At 36.5% G+C, this 19,161-nt stretch overlaps 1 long non-coding RNA gene across 2 annotated transcripts in view; it reads left to right on the top strand.

The window, feature by feature from the left end:
• The first annotated feature begins 264 nt into the window (after positions 1 to 264).
• Positions 265 to 19,161, top strand: part of LOC111768684 (uncharacterized) — a 45,098-nt gene continuing 26,201 nt past the window's right edge. Inside the window, exons 1-3 of one of the 2 annotated variants that reach the window (XR_011427982.1) lie at positions 265 to 331; positions 2,520 to 2,713; positions 18,902 to 19,021. This is a non-coding gene — a long non-coding RNA (uncharacterized lncRNA). Of the gene's footprint in view, positions 561 to 2,519; positions 2,714 to 18,901; positions 19,022 to 19,161 lie in introns of both variants that reach the window. The other variant, XR_002801157.2, reaches the window with a different exon arrangement.

Raw genomic sequence — 19,161 nt, forward strand, 5'->3', positions numbered from 1 at the left:
CATTTTTAATCTTCTAAATTCTTCTTGTACTATTGAGGTGCCTTTCAGAGATAAGTATGCTAAAAAAAAGTTTGAGAAATATTTGCCAACTCTCTGAGGAGAGCAAGAGCTCAATGGTATATTTTGAATTCTAGTTCAATTACTTTATGATAAGGGATTTTCTTTATTCACGAGTGAATGCTGCTGGTTGAAGGTAGAGTTCAGCTGTTTATATACTAACATGCAGCAATTATGATGAAACAAAACTCATTCTAGAACTCTGTTGTAACTATGGCAACCAGAATTAAACGAATTCCATTAGAAATACAAAAAGCCTCCCCAGCAGGATAGAGTAAATATTATCTCTTATTGATTTATGAAGGTTCCAGATGATGAAAAGTGGTTAATATATTTCTGTCATGAAACACATTTGTTAGGGCTTTTTTTTATTGATAGAGCCGTTGTCTATTTAAATAATGTCAGCTAGATATCATTAATTTTTACATCTTTTTTTCGATCACTTGTGCCTTCATTACAAGAAGCTATCAGCCTTTCTATTATCTTCTCTATTTTATTTCGGGGTAAGAAGGAGGATGCTTGTATTAAGGACCATTTCTGATCATGTTTGGCTAAAATCTGGCTTGACCGAAGACTGTTAGTAGAAGTGGGTTGTACATTTATTCTGAGTGAGAATTAGTTGATTTTAATATTTCATTTCACTTGCATTTCGACAAAACATACAACTCTGTTGGCTTCAGGTGACTGGTCCTTGCCGTGGGATTTGTTGGAAAAGGAAAATTAAACTCTTGGTAATTTGTTCTTTAAGGAGACTAATTTAAAATTCGATTCAAGTAATAATGTGAGGCTAAAATGGGACAGCATTATGTAGCAAGATTATAGTTTTTGTGTCCCTGAGGGTTTGACGTGCAGATGTCAGTGGGGCTCTGCATGTAAAATGCCAGCAGGTACTGTACCCACTTCTGCCTTTTCCTCAAAATCAACTCAACATTTTGTTTCTTGATTAAAATGAAAAGGTCACTATGGCTTTTTTTCCTCCAAAATACTGACAACAGTCATAAGAATGGAGCATCTGCAAACCCAGATGTGGGAGACAAGACCCGCACTAGGCATTGGTCCTGGGACCTTTAGAGCTTCTCGTTTCATTATACACATTTTCCCGCGATGGCTTCTAGTCACCAAGTCCCAGTGGAAATGCTGTTGTGGTGAGTTGGGAAATGTGTTTATTCAATCACAAGTGCTCAGTCATAGAAACAAAGCCGAAAATTATGAGAAAGATTGAAAACTTCAAGACATTTAACTAATTTCCTACTCTCATATTCTTTTAACTTCTAAAAATATTGAATTGTAAGGCTGGACGTTTAGGTATGTTATATATCTTAATTGGGTTTATTTAGCCTGTATAATCTGTTTTATTTATGACTAGTTTTTTCCTGTTACTATAGATCTTGAAATTCCTGAAATAAACCACGATCAACCCAAGCACTTGTCTAAAAACGTAAATGATAGAAGAACCACAGGCTTGCCTTACTCTAGTCCTGATGCAGCACTTCTCCAAAGTCCCTGAGTTTACCAGGGCCCTGGGCCACTGTGTCAAAGCAATCTCCTAAAAGCCATTGCAATCTGATCCTTTCTGCCTGCAGTTCTAAGGAGCATGGAGCTCCAAAGTTTTTTTGGCATTTTTATGACATTTCACAGCATTCTCAGTCAGGTTGACAATCTGCTTCAAATCACAACATACAAGAATTGGAGGGGATTTCAGAGATCACCTAGTGTAAGCTGTTCATTTTGCAGATAAGAAATTGAGGCTCAGAGAGGTGAAGTGAATTGCCCAAGGTCACACAGCTCATTAACAGCACAGCTGGAGTAAGACCTATGCTCTTCTAAATCCTAATCCAGAGCTCTTTCCATTAAACCTCACAGCCTCCTGTTTTCTCTTATGTCCAGAGGAAGGTGCTTCCAGGTCTCCTTCAGCATATGAGTCCACAGACAGAAAGTAGGATTGCCCATTTCCAAACTACTCCTCCATCCATTACTGCCCATTACACATCTTCTCAGTTTTAAAGGAAAAAAAAAATTAGCCTGAACGTTCTGCTTTTATATTCATTATCTACTCTGTGCCTGTTAGTTGCTCTCGTTTTTTGGTAATGCTTTCACTGATTAACTTGGTCTTTGCAATATAAACTGGTGAAATGCATTATCCCGGGTAAATGTGACGTTATTAATGTGTTTTATTCTAGTTATGGGTCATTATTTTCGATAGATGTAATCGTCCCAGCACTGAGACCTAGCAGGTGGTCTCACTAGAAGTTATAACAGTTTTCTTAATGGTCTGGTAAGAATGTCATTTGCAGGGCAGCAAGGGCAGAGAGAAATTGGTCCCAGAGCTAGCTTGCTTCTGCACTCATTCCCAAGCTTGAGCAAGCAAAAGTAAATACATATTTTCTTACTGATCATCTGGGTATTTTTTCCTGCCTATTCATTTTCAGTAAAAGTGATGTACATTTATTTTCTATTTACAGCGCCTCCCGCCCCCAATAATACTAAAAACCCTGCAATGCCTTGCTTTTCTAATTCTTAAAGGAAACAGGGCTTATTGCCTCCTGCAAGGAACCAACGTCCGTTCAAGGAATGAGAAATGATTAAAACCAGCTGGCTAGGCAAAAGACAGAGACCACTGGGAAGCAGAAATCAAGAGACAATTTTCCCATTAGAGGTAACTCACTCTTGAGAGAATCTTAATATCAGTATGATGAGAGAAATAGAAATCGTGTATTTAAACGTTAACACCTGAGTATACGTAAGAGGCATGCACGCCGGAAATTACGGTGTATATGATCGTCCTTCTAAATTTTTCCTTGCACACAGCACAATCACAGTTCAATGACTTAATGTCTAATTGTAAGCATTAATGCCCTGATGAAATGAACTGTCTAGTTTGAGAAAGGTGTCTTGCAAAGTTTAGGGCATTCTCGGTATATTTCAGGTGCGCTGCCGCGCGTAGTTGTGTGCGTATGTGCGTGCGTGCGTGCGTGCGTGCGTGCCGGAGACGCGCTGAGTCTGGGAGACAGAGACTGAGTAGGTTTCTGGGTATAGGAATGGAGCGTTTGTGAATTGAATTAGTACAGCTGCTATAAAGTAGCAGGTTAGTCATTTATGTATTTCTCTGATTCCTCATTGTTATTCTTGTATTTCGTTGATTCTAAGATGAATGTGTTTTTCTCCCCCCACGTTTTAACTTCTCTGAAATCAAGAGTATCTTCTGCCTGCTGATGCACGGGGGCAGTTTTGCCATAGCTGTCATCACTGTGCGTGCTTGAACTTAGTGGCATGACTGGAAAAGTGCAACCCCTTGACATGTCACTCAGCATATCATTTAAGGACTGGTTGAGAAAGGAATATGAGGTGGTTAGTCTGAAGCCTTTCCAAGAAGGCACACATGTGGAATCTTGACTAAGGCGTCCAAGTAGCTTGGAAGAAAATCTTGGAGACAATAGCGAAGCATTTAAGAAATGCTATATACCATGTTCTTGTCTAAGTAAAAAGTGGTTCAGAAGTCAGTTTCTGCACACAAGTGTGGCAAATACCTAAACAAATTTCATTTACGCTTTCCTTTTTAGTTTAACAAGAATGCTATGTGAAAAGAAAAAGCTGTATCTAAAGTGTGAAAAGACTTTATAAATAAATTTTAAATAAAAATCCTAAAGAACAGGAAAACAGTTTAATTGCCAGTTTTCCTTGTGGTAAGTAATAGTACATCTTACAATCAATGACATTTTAGATTTAATAAAGTATGGAGTTTAGTCATCATATCATAGAATTAAATATTATATCTGAAGCCTAGAGATTTGGAGAATGAGTCTAGCTTGTCCCTTTTATATTTGAGAAAGTAAGGCTCAAAGAAACTAAATGAGTTGGCCATGATTGTACATCTCTCTGATATATAGGATGGTGACAAGCCAAATTTTAGAGGTCAGCACTGATGAGTGTTGTCAACTAGTCTTATTTAGTTTTAATAACACGCTATCATTTTTGTCTACTCTGAGGTTACTTCCTTCTTCTTAGGATGTTAGAATACTGCATGATCCACCAAAGTAAAGTGATAAAGTATTTCTTATATTTGGGAACCTCCCAGGAGACATAAAAACATGGCTTTTCCAACAATATATTGTAAGTTCTTTGGGGGATGGTGATGATTTCTTAATATTTCAGTAATTATTATTTGTGGGGAAAAAAAGAATAATGTTCCTTTAATATCTGGAGAATTCTAGATAAACAATGGGGACAAGAATCAGTGGCCCTGAGAATAAAACAATGTACTTTCATTTCTTTTCCACACTGCTATCTAGTATTTATTGGTTTTGTTATGGACATTCTTGTGATTTTTAATCTTTAGAGTGCATCAGAATTCCTCTTGCATTTTCCCTTTTAAACAGTTATTTTTATCAAAATGATGCATTATGTATAGATAGTTTTGAAAGCAAAAAATATGAAAGGCTTATAATGGAAAGTAGCAGTCTCTTCTTTACTTTGAACTCCAGTTGTACTCCCCAGAGGCAAACACTGAATTCTTCTCGCTGTTTCCTTGGCATTTTGAAATGCTATCTACCAAACAATAGAGTAAGACATGACTTCTTTCTTGTACATCCATATGTTCCTTAAACAGCTTTATTAAGGTATAATTGACCTATATTAAGGTATAATTGACCTACAATAAATTGTACAGATTTTAAATGTCCAATTCCATAAGTTTTGGCAGATGCTCTGACTTATAAAACCATGACCACAATCAAGACAGGGCGTATATCATGCCCACTCCAAATTTCTTTGTGCTCCTTTGTAATCCCGTCCTACCGCCACTCCCTGCAGCTCCCCCTGCCTGCCCCCAGGCGATCACTGATTTGCTTTCCATCACTATAAATTAGTTTGCATTTCCTAAAACTTTATGTCAATGGAATCATATAGTAGGCACTCTTTTTTTTTTTTTTCTGGTTTCCTTCACAGACATAATTGTTTTGAGACTTGTCCCTGTTTTTGCGTGGATCGGTAGTTTATTCCTTTTTATTGCTGATTGGTATACATTGTATGGATACACTACAGCTTGTTAATCTCTATACCTGTTGATGGACTTTTAGGTTGTTTCTTGTTTTTGGCTATTGCAAATAAAGCCGTTAACATTCATGGACAAGTCTTTCTATGGAAATATGCTTTCATTTCTCTTGCATAAATATCTAAGAGTGGAACAATTTGGTCATATGTAGTAGTATGTTTAATTTTTAAGAAACTGCCAAACTGCTTTTCCAAGTGGTTGTACCATTTTGCATTCCCATCTCCAGTGGATGAGAGTTCCACGTCTTCACCAACACTAGGAATGATTAATCTTATTTTAAGCTTAGACATTCTAATAAGTGCGTAGATGTATTTAATTGTGATTTTTATCTAATTACTAATGACAGGAAGCAGAGTCAATAATATGATAAAATGAGTGAGACACTCACCTTGGGCACAAAATTTGAGGAGGTGCCAAGAATCAAGATAAATACTATTTTAGTACAGTATTTTTTAAAATAAAAAATACTGCAAAATAACCACAATGAACAAAGTATCAAACTTTTTAAGTAGAGACAGTATTAAAATTGCTGATTTTTCCTTTTGCTTCAGATTCCAATACGGCTTGGCACTCCATTGATTGACGTTAGGAATATTTTCATGTACTTATTTACTATTTGTATGTTCTCCTCATGAATTATCTATTCAAATCTTTTGCTCTTGTGGATTTTTTTAAGATTTTTTTTATTGAGTTTGGAAATACTAGTCCTTCATTACATAATGTTTGCAAATATTTTGTCGCAGTCTGTGGTTTGTCTTTTCTTTTTTTCAATAGTGCCTTTCAAAGAGAGGAATTTCTTAACTTAATGAAATGATCAATTTTATCATTTATTAATTTTATGGATTGTGCTTTTGGTGTTGAAAGCAAACTTCACTTAACCAAAGATCTCAGATTTTTTACTATTTTTTCTACGAGAAATTTTATAGCTTTAGGTTTTACAATTAGATATGTGACTCATTTTGAGGGTTAATTTTTGTATAGATCAGAGTTCTTTTTTTTTTTTTTGGCATATGATTATCCAGTTGTTCCAGCACCGTTTGTTGAAAAAACTATTCTTTCTTCATTGAATTGGCTTTGAAGATCTGTTCTCTTCTGCAGAATTTTCATATTTTCCTTCAGAGATGTTTTGGCTGTTTTAAGTCCTTTATAATTCCATATGAATTTTAAAATCAGGTTGTCAGTTCCTATGGAAAAGGCTACTCAATTTTGATTGAGATTGCATTGAATCTCTAGATCTACTGGGGATAAATGGTATCTTAACTATAATGAATATTCTGATCCATGAACATGGTTTCTCTCTCTCTTTATAAAGATGTTCTTTAATTTCTCTAAGGAATGCTTTGTAGTTTTCAGTGTATAGGTTTTGTACATTTTTTGTCAGATTTTTCCCTGTAAATTTAATACTGTTTGATGCTATTGTAAATGGATTTTTTAATAACTTCACCGTCTGATTGTTGCTAGACTATAGAAACGCAATTGATTCTTCTGTGTTGATCTTGTATCTTATAAATTTGTCAACTTATTAGTTCTAGTACATTTTTGATAGAGATCATAGAATTTTTTCCATGGGTGGTCATATTGTCTTCAAATAAAGCCACTTTACTTCTTCCTTTCCAATATGGATTTTTTTATTTCTTTTACTTGCCTCACTGTACTAGCTAGAATGTTCAGTGCAGGTTTGAGTGGATGTGCTGAGTGAACATCTTTGTCTTCTTGGTGTTCTGAGAGGGAACTTGCTTATGCTTTCACCATTAAGTGTACTGTTAGCTGTAGGTTTGGGGAGGATTCCTTCTGTTCTCTTCTGTTTCTAGTTTGCCAAGAGTTTTTAATTAGAAAGGTATATTGGATCTTGTCAAATTCATTTTTTTGTATTTATTGAGGTGATCATATCCTTTTTCACTTTTAGTTTGTTAATATGTTCAATTACATTGATTAGTCTTAGAATATTCAACTGATATTCCATTCCTGGGATAAACTCCACTTGGTTGTGATGTATTATCTTTTCTATGTATTTTTGGATTAGATTTCCTAAAATTTTATTTTATTTTATTTTTTATTACAGAATTTATTCATTCATCCAATAAATCTTTTTCGTTGAGGTAACGTTAGTTTATAACGTTATATAAATTTCAGGTGTACATCATTGTATTTCAGTTTCTGTATAGGTTACATCATGTTCACCACACAAAGACTAATGATAATCCATCCCTATACACGTGTGCCTAATCACCTCTTTCGCCCTCCTCCCTCCCTCCTTCGTCTCTGGTAACCACCAATCCAATCTCTGTCTCTGTGTCTTTGTTTGTTGTTTTTATCTTCTGTTTATGAGTGAGATCATATCGTATTTGACTTTCTCCATCTCTTATTTCACTTAACATAATACCGTCAAGGTCCATCCATGTTGTTGCAAATGACAAGACTTCATCTTCTTAAAAATAATGTTTGTATATATATTCATGAGAGTTATAGTTCTATAGTTTTCTTTTAATGTTTTTGTCCAGTTTTGGTACCAGAATATGCTGGCCTCATAGAATGAATTAGGAATTGTTTCCTCTTCCTCTATTTTTCTATAAGTTTATATAAAATTAGTATTATTTCTTAAACATTAGCTAGAATTCACTAGGGAAGCCATATGGGCCTGGAGTTTTCTGTGTGGGGAGCTTTTTAACTTAAAATTCAATTTTTTTTAAAAAGGGCTATTCAGGTTATCTATTTCTTCTCTAGTGAGCTTCAGTAGTTTATGTCTTTCAGGCAGTTTTTACATTTCATATGGAATGTCATCATTTTTTTTCTTTAAATGCCTTTAGAATACATAGCTTTGCTACTTCTCTCACATTTCATATTGGTAATTTATGTCTTCCAGCTTTCATTTCTGATCAGTCTGTTTAGGTATATATCAATTTTATAGATCTCAAATAACCACATTTTGTTTTTTTCTCTTTATTGTTTTTCTGCTATTTCATTGATTTCTGTGCTGAACCTTATTAATTTTTCTTTGTTTTAATTTGCTCTTTTTTTGAGTTTTTTAAGGTGAAAATTGAGGTCATTGATTTGAGACCTTTTTCTATTGTAGTATAGTTATTCAATGCTTATAAATAAATATTAGAGACATTTAAGTTGTACTTTGGCTGCATCCCCAAATTTTGATATTCAGTTCAAAATTTTGTATTCATTTGAATTCACTTCAAAATACTTTATCATTTTATTTTTTACCCATTGGTTATTTAGAAATATATTACTTAGTTTCTAAATATTTAGGGCCTGGCCACATATTGATTGATTATTGATTTCTAATTTAATTCTGTTGTCATTAAAGAACATATGAGGTTTGTACACTTTTCAAATCAATTAGACTTCTTTTATGGCCCACAGGATGGTCTAGCTTGTCAGTATTCCATATATATTAAAGGAATGTATATTTTGCTGTTGTTAGGTAGGGTTATTAGGTCAGGTTGATTGATAGTGTTTTTCAAGCATTTTTTATTTTTAATGATTTTCTGTCTACTTGTTCTCTCAATTATTGAGAGAGGAGTGTTGAAATCTCGGACCACAGCTGAGGAATCCAGACTGTTTCCATCCTCTGGCTCTGTTATTTCCACATAACACGTTCATTACCCGAGGCCTGGGAAAGAGAGAGTTTGGAGAACTGAAACTGCTCTTAAAGCACTTGGACCAGAAATGATATATCTGATTATTAACCACTGGCAAGAAATAATTACATGGCCCCAAACAAGGGAAGCTTGGAAATATGGAGGGGCACATGGTATATTTAGTAAGGAATAACCATATTTTCTACAATGAATTTTACCCAAAGTTAGAGTTGAAAATACTCCTAGATTTATTATGGTTTAGTATACAGAAATGACTCTTTAGACATCTTCCATATCATAAATTTTCAGACTTGTCCCATGCCACACAATGAACATCATGGACCAAATAAGTGACTTGTCTATTACTTTTTTTTTTTTTTTTTTTGGTGAGGAAGATTGGCCCTGAGCTAACATCTGTTGCCAATCCTTCTCTTTTGCTTGAGGAAGATTGTCCCTGAGCTAACATCTGTGCCAATCTTCCTCTACTTTGCATATGGGATACTGCCACAGCATGGCTTGATGGGTGATGTGTAGGTCTGAACCCAGGATCTGAAGCCATGAACCCTGGGGCACTGAAACAGAATGCACAAACTTAACGACTGTGCCACCTGACCAGCCCCAATTGTCTATTACTTTTTACATATAACTAAAAGTCTAATTTCATGAAACCTTTGGGATAAAACAGGGTCATCCTTGTCTTAAGAAATAATATAGTAATGAACAATTTTGTGTCATTATGTGCCAGTTTGCTAATTATAATATGTAAATTCATATAATCTTTACAGAAACCCTATTTTTCATCCTAATTTCTAAGATGATGACACTGAAGTATAGAGATGTGAGTAAGTAATACGTGAGCAAATAGGTGAAAAACTGGCAGAGCTGCTCTTTGGACCCTCATGTCAAGTCCATCTGACACCGAGTCCACTCTGTACATTTTCTGTTACTACTAAGATGAATCTATTCTGTTCCTGAACTTCTGGCAAGTAGATTCAGGGGGAAAAGGTGAAAACAAGTAAAAACGATGAGTGACAGTTCTGTTTCACTGGAATTGATAAATGAATATAGTAAGAGATAGCTTAGATATCCCCAAGAAATAATTATAAGGTTATGTGATCCATTATAAGCGTATTAAGATAGCTCTCTTCAACTCTTTGGAGGACTGTCATGAAGAAGAAGATTATATGGGTTATATATGGCCCAGGATGAGGCCATATATAACCAGTTTATATAGCACCATGATCGAAACACACATGTAAGTGCACATATATGTATTTATATCTGTATACATGTATAAATTATGTAGAGTATGTGTTGTATATACACACCTGTGTATATGTTTATACAGGCATACATTCATACATAAATGCATGCGTGCATATGTGGGTATGTTTTCCATGCTCAGAAGTTTCTTAGGTTTCTTAATCCTCAAACTGCTCTGTGGGAAAAAGGAATCCTATCTTCCTGAGGAATCAGCATCTTGAGTGATTCAGAGTTGGTTCTTCCAACATCCCGTGGAGGGTGTTTTGCCAAGAGGAACTGGAGCTCCATCTTCCCGTTCTTAATTCAGAATGCCTCACTTGTGAAGTTTAGTTATGTTTCTGTGATGAAAGGGAAAGACCCATAACTCAAAAAGCCTCAGGCATGAGGGAGTCGCTTTCATATAAGCGACGGAAACGTAAGGATCGCTCTTGAAAGCTGAGATTGAATTTATTTTTATTTCATTGCAAAAGTGGTGAGTAAAAAGAGTGACATAATCTGAGACACAAATGAACCTCACCAACAGGAATGGAAAGATCAGCAGGCATGAATTAGGTTGTATTCTAAATTGGACTGGAATTTCTTTTCAACGTTTGGTAAAGTTTTGCTTAACTTTTGTTTCATTTTTAAACAATCAGTTCTCAAACTTTTATGTACTTGAGGAGTTTAAATACAGTAAGATAGCTTTTCTAGCATTGGTGATATGTCAGGACAAGGAAGTACTCAAAATGACAGGAAAAATGATCTGCCTTCTTGTACATTTTAGTTTCAATTTCTAAGCTTTCTATCACATATATCTTTTCAAAGTATTTAATTTCCTTTTTTCCTTCTGAGTTGACATTTTGCTCTCTTCTTTTCTTCATAGTTGTTCAGATGATCCCCCCCCCCCCCGATTTCTGTATTTCTGTTCTATACAATTAACACTTGAGCAAAGCCATGTATGGTACTCTGCAGTTTTTATATCCATGAATAGAATGAAAATCTGTGTCTGCTCTTTCAAGCTCTAAGAGTTTACACTTGATTTTAGGGCTTGACAATCACCTTTCAGCAATTCTGTTTTCTAAAGGTAATGCCAAACAAATATTAAATCTAGAATAGAATCAATCTTGTACACTGTATAGATCATCAGGCAATTAAAATAGGTTTTTAGGAATATTTTCTTTAGGAGAGTACCAAAAATATATCATTAAAGAGATATTCAAGATCTTTTAAAAAAGTCCTTTGCTGTGATAGATATGTGAGATAATACAAGATTTGTGTTGCATTTATCTATAATACCATCTATCTCCAATTTCTATGTCTATCTTTCATCTCTACTCTATTTCTGTCTCTATCCTTGGAAAATGTGCCCGGACGTAGTGCCCTTGGATGTGAGTTCAAACCAATTCAACGACTACAATCACATTAATGAATCAAGGATAAGAATTTGACTGTCTCTACAACCTGTGTAGTGCTGACATTTTCAAAGGGCTGAAGTTCAGGTCCAAAGTAATGGAGCTGTAAAGAGAGATGCACACATTGGTAGCCACAGGGTATGTGCTATGTTGTTGAATTATGCTGGTTTAATTCACTTAGGGTTGTGGTCGTGCTTTCAGTAATATCTGGCTGCTTTTCTGTCATTAAAAAATGGATGAAAGACAATTGCTAAAGTGAATGTGTTTTTGTGGTGCTGTTATTTTTCAAAGGAAAAGTAATTTTCAGACTTAAAGAATTGAAAACTCCTTAAGACTCCAAAGCTTTTGGTGGGAAACAAAAGTAGAAAATAAAGGTGCAGCTTTGAATTGGTGATTGATGGAAGTCGTCCGTCTAGAGTTTGGTCTGTAATTTTGCACATTGTCCAGCCATTGATGGCGTCTTTATGGAGAGGTGTTTAATTGGTGGCTTCCTTTTCATAAGCAAATACTGTAGTACCTATCCTTTGTTCATGGGCTTAGCAGTGTGAATTAACTAACTGATGCGGGATGCAATTTACTCCTCATTATGTTGCCTTTGGGGCTTATTTGCTTCTTTTGTGCCCCTTCACCAGACCATGCAGTTATTGCAATGCTCTGTACCCCAGCACACCGAATGTGCACACCTAATTTAGTCCAGCTGCCTCTTCACCCCTCCTGCCCATGCTTGAAGTTTGGTCCATGTTTTCTCCTCCCCCAGCCAATGCCGTGACTGTTCTTTTGACCACAGTATCCTCTTCCGTTTTTGGCAACAACCCCACATACTATCCAGACTTGTGGCAGGAAATGAGAGCAGCTGTTCCGTTTATACAAAAGCCCCATGGTGCACAGTATGAAACGTTTCCCTGATGGACAAAATGTGTATACAACACCGACATCCCAAAGAAAGCAAAAATTCTGTGTATTTTTTTTTGAAATTTGGGAAAACAGAGCAATCTGACATATCTCAGAACTCCTCTAAAGGGAATATAGGCAATAAGAACTGAAGCTCTGACTGATCCCTAAGAATTGAACAAAATAATGAGAGCTAACTCACAAAAGGATCTCGACTAGCATCCGGACTAAACTGGGAAGTACCCCAGGAGTCCTCACAAATTTATCGTGCCTATCATATCAGCTCTGAATTAAGGAGCTTCTGATAAATCACTTTGAAGTATTCATTTATGAATGGGAATAAAACTTGGACAGAGAAACACAAGATGTTGGCAAGAAATCTTCCGAGTAAGATTAGTAGAGATGGGATTTCCTGGGAGAGAAATTCTCCTTTTAGTTTCTGAGGGGTGACGGTGCATCAATCTAGTCTTTCAAATTATGCACCCAGATTTTTTTAATGTTCTTGGGAATATAGTCTTTTTCCTCAGTTCTTTTGTTAGCCTGACAGCTTTGAGCATTAGGGGAGACCCATGAGGCCAAAAGAGAGTAAAGGACACTGTTATTTGCCCAGCGCCTGTTTGTGCCAGTGTTGGGCTCGTTCTAGACCCTTTTAGTCTCTCAGTCTTCGCAATAACCTTACACGTCGGATATATTCTCACTGTTTGAATGAGGCTCAGAAGTGAGTATGTTTCTGGTGGGGTTACCCACCTCCCTCAGGGAGTGAGGTCAGGCTGACAGTACAGTCCATCAAAGCTCATTTTAACACACAGCATACGTGGGGAGTACGGTGGGCCACACTTCTTGGTGGTTGACTTTGTTTTGACCTACAGACTTATGCAGTATTTAGAATATCTCAACTCTAACTTTGTAATTAAAACCTTGCAAGTTTTGTGACTTAAGAAGTTAATTTTTTTTTTTTTACAAACCGATAACTTTTAATTCAAAAGTAAGGGATAGTCTAAAAGAATATAGGAAGTAGCATCCTAATTTGCTATTTATATGAGCAATGAAGTCATTGCATTCTAATATAGTGGGTTCAATATGGTTTTTACTTCTGGTTGACTATATCTTAACAATTTTACCTCTTTATCTATTTCCTCTAACTGAAATGGAGGTGCTTGTACAAATCCTGGGCTCTCAAGGCTGGAGCTTGGCAGGTGGGTCTCCTCTCTGATTTTCTCCACCTTCACGAGCGCATGGGCCTTGCTTCCAGCCTAGAGGCTGCTCAGCATCAGTTTGGTTTTCCTCTTCACTTCACATAAAACACCAGATGTGAGCTGCTCGAATTAAAGTGGGTTGGAAGTAGAGAAAGGCAGAAATAAGCTCTTAGCCAAATCACATCCTTTTCTCAAATCTTTGAATTTATTCTGCCTGTTTTATGTTTCTGGCGTTGGTACAGCTCTTTCCATTCAAATAATTAGCGTGTGCCTCACTGCTGAGGAGTTGTAGGCTTGGCTTTGCTTTACTTCTGCTAGTCTCGGAGAAAAGAAAATCCTCCCTTTTGGCCCCTTTGATATTCTTTCTGAATATTTAGCTATGTCAAGAATAGAATAACTAAGCACAGTGAGCCTTTCTTCTTGCTACTGCCTATGCAGTTGCTTGCTCCACACGTCTCTGAGATGTCTGCAAATAATACAGGTGATTCCTTTCACCCTGAGAATCACCTGGAGCAGTGTTGGGTTTCTAAGATTTGTTTATTTTGGAATAGAATAATGGTGCCCACAAGTGCACTAGCCCCTGTGTTCCTGGAAGGGTGGGAGTCTGGGGAGGGGAGGGATGGCTGCTTTCCCTCCTCTCTCTGCAATCCCAGTGGAGGTTCCTATGGAGTCTTTGCTCCTCCTGGTGGGAGGCTCAGGGGAGGTGCACATGGGATAGATGGATTGGCTGTGCTCACTCAAGAAACCTGCATTTCATCTCCTTCACTAACTTGATGGGGAGACATTTCCATCTGTCCTTTCAATCTTGATTCTATAGGAGGCTATCCATTTGATACTTCCTTTTGCTGACCATTTTCTCACTCTGGAACTGAGGCACAATGGATCAATGGAAAATGAAATGAAGTAGAAATTTCAGTGATTCTATTTCATGAGATCAGAACTTCGTCCAATTCTTAGGAAAGGAAGAAACAATGTGGTCCTTAGTAAGTCTTCCTGTCATGGACTGGATGTGTCTCCCAAAATTCATATGTTGAACCCTAACGCCTAATGTGATGGTGTTTGGAGGTGGGTTGTTTGGGAGGCAGAGCCCTCAAGAGTGGGATTAGTGCCCTTATAAGAAGAGACCCAAGAAGGCTCCCTCGCCCCTTCCACCATGTGAGGACACACTGAAAAGACATCCCTCTAAGAAGTCGGCCCTTAGCAGACGTGGAATCTGCCTCAATCTGCCAGCACCTTGATCTTCAGCTTCTCAGGCTCCAGAACTGCAAGAAATACATGATTGTTATTTAAGCCACCTGGTCTATGGTATTTTTGTGATAGCAACCCAATTAATTAAGGCACTCCCCTACTTAGGGAGCCTGAAGCTTTGTTATAGCTTTACCTATTCCAGCCCACTAAGGAACCATAATTTAGCCCACTTGCTGGGTGAAGCACAAAGATTTATGACACTGAATATCCATTATAATTAAAAAATTTTGAAGTGGAAAGCACTTTCCAAATTACAAAGAAATCTCATAAACATTTTTTCGTTTTATACAAACTTATATACATGAGTATGAACATACATGCATGTCCATGGCTCCCAGGGAGATGTAACATACCTGTGAAGTAGAATCTGTTAGGATGCTTGGAAACCTGAGTGTTTTTCAAAGAAGTTGGCTGCGTTGACTAGTGAAATCTATTTCAAGTGCCAAATCTTTCCCTAGATAAATATACATAACTCCCATTACCTGCTCTTTTAGTGTAACCATGGGTAAAAATTTGGGGAAAGAATTTTACCCAGAGGAGGTTAAAGGTGATGATCAAGAACATCATCCAGCCCGTGGAGAGTTGAGAATGAGTTACTGAGGGTAGAACTTGGCTCTTATTTTATGGATAAGAGAAGTCAAATGCAGTTTGTGCTTATTTTCCTCCTTGGCAAGACAAATAAGACAGAAAGAAAATAACGTTTGGACTAAAGCAGAATCTTAATAAAAGCCACAATAACCATAAATTGGAAGCAGAGTTTAATTATTGTTTTTCTCTGCATGATTCGCTCTTTGCCTTCTTTGTAAACTTCCTAGCACTTAGCTTTGACTCGTCTTTTATCCTTCATGTGCTGATGTCATTTACATACAGAATTGTGATGTGTTTACCGTATTATTAAAATAGAACTGGATTTTAATTAAATATCAATTCAGGATCGCAGCTTCCAGCTACTTGCCAACACCGATGGTGATCAATAGAAGATGTTGAACAAAGAAGGTAAATAGATTTTCTGAAGAGTCAGATATTTTTCGTTTCCCTCTCCTCTCCCTTCGCCGGTTCCCCTGCTTTCCTATTCCCCTGGAGACTAGTTCGCTCGCTCCCCTTCTTCATTCCTCCGTCTGCTTAATTTTTCATACACTGCATATATTTAATTTCCTGTGCACTTTTCCCTCATTCTATAGCGTGCATTCAAAGGCTGGGAACTGGAGAAGTTGACTGCCAGATCATCACTGTTTGCTAGTTCACAAATCTCCCTCAAGTTGCCAGTTCCCTGGATTAGGCATCTTTGAAACAGTTTCTATTCTATGCTTGTTTCAGAATTATAAAATGTTATTTGCTTGATTGTGTATTTATTTTACAACAATTAATTCCCCCTGTGCTTTTATTTGGAAAAACCGTTGCCTGCAAGAAGTAAACAGTTCTAACTATTCTGGAATATTATACCTAATTATCCCTTTATTTTTGTAACTGTACACCATTCCCTTCCAAGTTTAGCACTTTGGTTGATTTAACTCTTGCAGAAATCAAAGCTCTTTGTGAGAAATGTTGCTTAGAAAAATTCAGGATTGTGGATTTGAGGCTCTGCTGAATGGAACACATGCTTCGCGGTGAGGTCTTTGCCTGTACAGTATAATAACAGGGACATGATGGATTTGCTCATATGCACTAATTTACTTCTTTTACCTGTGTGTTCATGTATTTTTGCAAAATTATCTGAATATAAAAAAGAATTTAAAAAGCAATTCAGTGTTACATATTGGAAGTAGTTCACCACTCCATCAAGCCATGAATCTCAATTCACTTACAGTCTGAATGTATAAATTCCGCAAAACTTATTGAAATAGTAACACACATTGTGTACTCAATGATTATGAAATTCCTATATTCGTATCCCCCTTCCACATATACACACACGTGTATGTGTGTATGTGGATTATACTGGTAAAATGGTTCTGAATTTTTAATTTTCTTCTCCTTATTGAGAACATGTCCTTTAAAATTTCTCTTATTTACCCACTTTTACCTTTTTCTGACTGAACTTTCCTCTTTGTTCTCCTCTTTCTCCTTTTCTTGTTTAGGAAGATTCCTATTTATCTTTGCCTCTATATTAACAATTTCCAGAGCAAATTGCTGACTAATTCTGTATACTTCTGTTAAGGTTTGTTCTCTTGGCTTTTGGGCATATATACTACCTCTTTAAGGAACTCAACATTTTACACGTCTCTTAGCCTTCAGCTGGAGACATGGCCCATGATAATCATTTTCCTCCAACAAGCAATGAGCACTTGATTATTGACTTCATGATTTCTCCTCTTCACTAGAGTGTCTGATACTGTCATTTTGCTCCACTACTAACCTGACATACAGTGACTGATTCTCTTCTGTCTTCCGTCTCCTTCCTTTTCTCTGGAGAAGAGTATTGGAAAGGATGTTATTTTCATGGGTGTTGGGGGGAGGCTGTTCTGTTCTTCAGGGAGTAGTGCTGTGTAGACTGTGGCTGATGTACATCGATAGAAATTACTCATGAACTTCCTTTATAAGTAAACTTGTGACTTGTCTCCCTACTGGCCAGTATAGCTCTGATATGTTTTAATGGTTTGTGGAATGAATGAAAATATGAATGAAATATATATGTGTAATTCTGAAAGATTCAGTTGAGATATAAAGCAAAGCTTTATTAATAGCCCAATGACTATATTTAGCAAGGAAACATGGTGGATAGAAAGTGGAAATTGAGGAGTCATAGGAAGAGAAGAAAAAATCTTACTGAGGAAAGCAAAACCTGAGAGAGTAGAAGACTAAGAGGAAATGGCATATTGATTGAGTGAGGACATTAAAACAATGAATTTTTAAAGTAAGTCACAGAGGATAATGTTGGAAGTACTGAAAACAACTTTTCCTGCTACAGTAACCTTTGAAATCATAACTAAATTATATGAAATATTTAAAAATCAATAAATTGTACAAACCAGATGAAGGAGGGATTGAATGGCAGAGAGAACTGTATAGAAAATTAGAATAGAGCCTTCAAACAATATTAATGAAACAGATGACCAGACAAAATATATGGTCCAATTGTGACCTAGAGGAGTGTTGGGGGTAGAGGTATAGAAGTTCTTTAACAAGTCTGCTACTGTTCTTTACCTGCTTTTGCTGGTTCAAGAGTATGACCTTCTGAAATCCTAAACATTCAAAGAAAATTAAAAATTCAGAACCATTTTACTGGTATAATTATCATGTACACACATATACACGTGTGTGTACATGTGGAAGAGGGATAAGAATGTAAGAATTTCATAATCATTGAATATACAATGTAGGTTACTATTTCAATAAATTTTGTGGAATTTATACATTCAGACTGTAAATGAATTCAGATTCATGGTTGATGGAATGGTGTACTACTGCCAATCTTGTCTAGCTGTCGTATGGGCTCCTGGTTGTCTGTCTCCTCCGCACACAGTTCTGGGGAGGTCAAGGAGTTCATGGATGTAAGGGACTCATATTTTTCTGGAGGAAAATTTCAACCCTTGCAAATGCAGGGTTCTATTGAACATTGATTAAACTTTCATCAAATAACAAATTATCTCCTTTTTAAAAAATTTTTGGAATGGAGTAACAGTTATCGGTGAGAATGGTAGCATGTTACTGAAATACTTAGGGGATGTGCTCCTAGTTCACTCATTCACATCAAGATTTTTGTACCCTTAGTATTCATTTATTACCGGAGTTTGCTGTTAAGTTGATGGCCCACAATGGCCCTATTGGGGTAGAATATTTCGTAAATAAAACACAGCTTGTTTAAGCACTACTGGCATATTGGTGTATTTCTTTTCAAAAATAGAAATGTATCTGTGGGTGAGAATGAATCACCTTATAAAATGAATCACCAAGTAGCAAGTTAAGATTGCCATTTAAGAAGAGCAGAAGTAGCTTTAAATATGTATAATCCTTCCACACACCCTCACCTCACAAACATCACACACACACACATGCTCACAGACACACACATCCACACCTATACATTTCGGGTTATAGTAATAGTCAGGTAGCTTTATTCTAAACACAGAAAAGAGAAACTTTCTAGGTAAATGATGACTTTTGGTTGACATTTGAGAGGCTGATATACTAGGTAAGGAAGTGTTTGTCGGGCAGCTGATTGAGCCATTTAGCTTGGCTGCTTAGAAAATTAATTTTGTTCTCTTTTTCTAACAGAAATAACTATTCCCTACATGAAGCATTTTTCCTCCCACCTCTTCTCTACGATCCCTAGATTTAAGGGAAATTAATTACTGGCCAGACCATCAGTCATTATCGCTGGACTCTAAGAAACAGGTAAATCTTGAAATTATGACACTCTAAAAGTCATTCCTTAAATCCAGGTAAGTAGATGATCAATCCCTTCTCAAATGATTATTTATTGAAATACTTTTGGAGGGTAGATCTTATTCTATATGTTCAACTTATTTTCAAGT

The sequence above is a fragment of the Equus caballus genome, chromosome 17, assembly GCF_041296265.1.
Source record: "Equus caballus isolate H_3958 breed thoroughbred chromosome 17, TB-T2T, whole genome shotgun sequence".
Taxonomy (NCBI): Eukaryota; Metazoa; Chordata; class Mammalia; order Perissodactyla; family Equidae; genus Equus; species Equus caballus.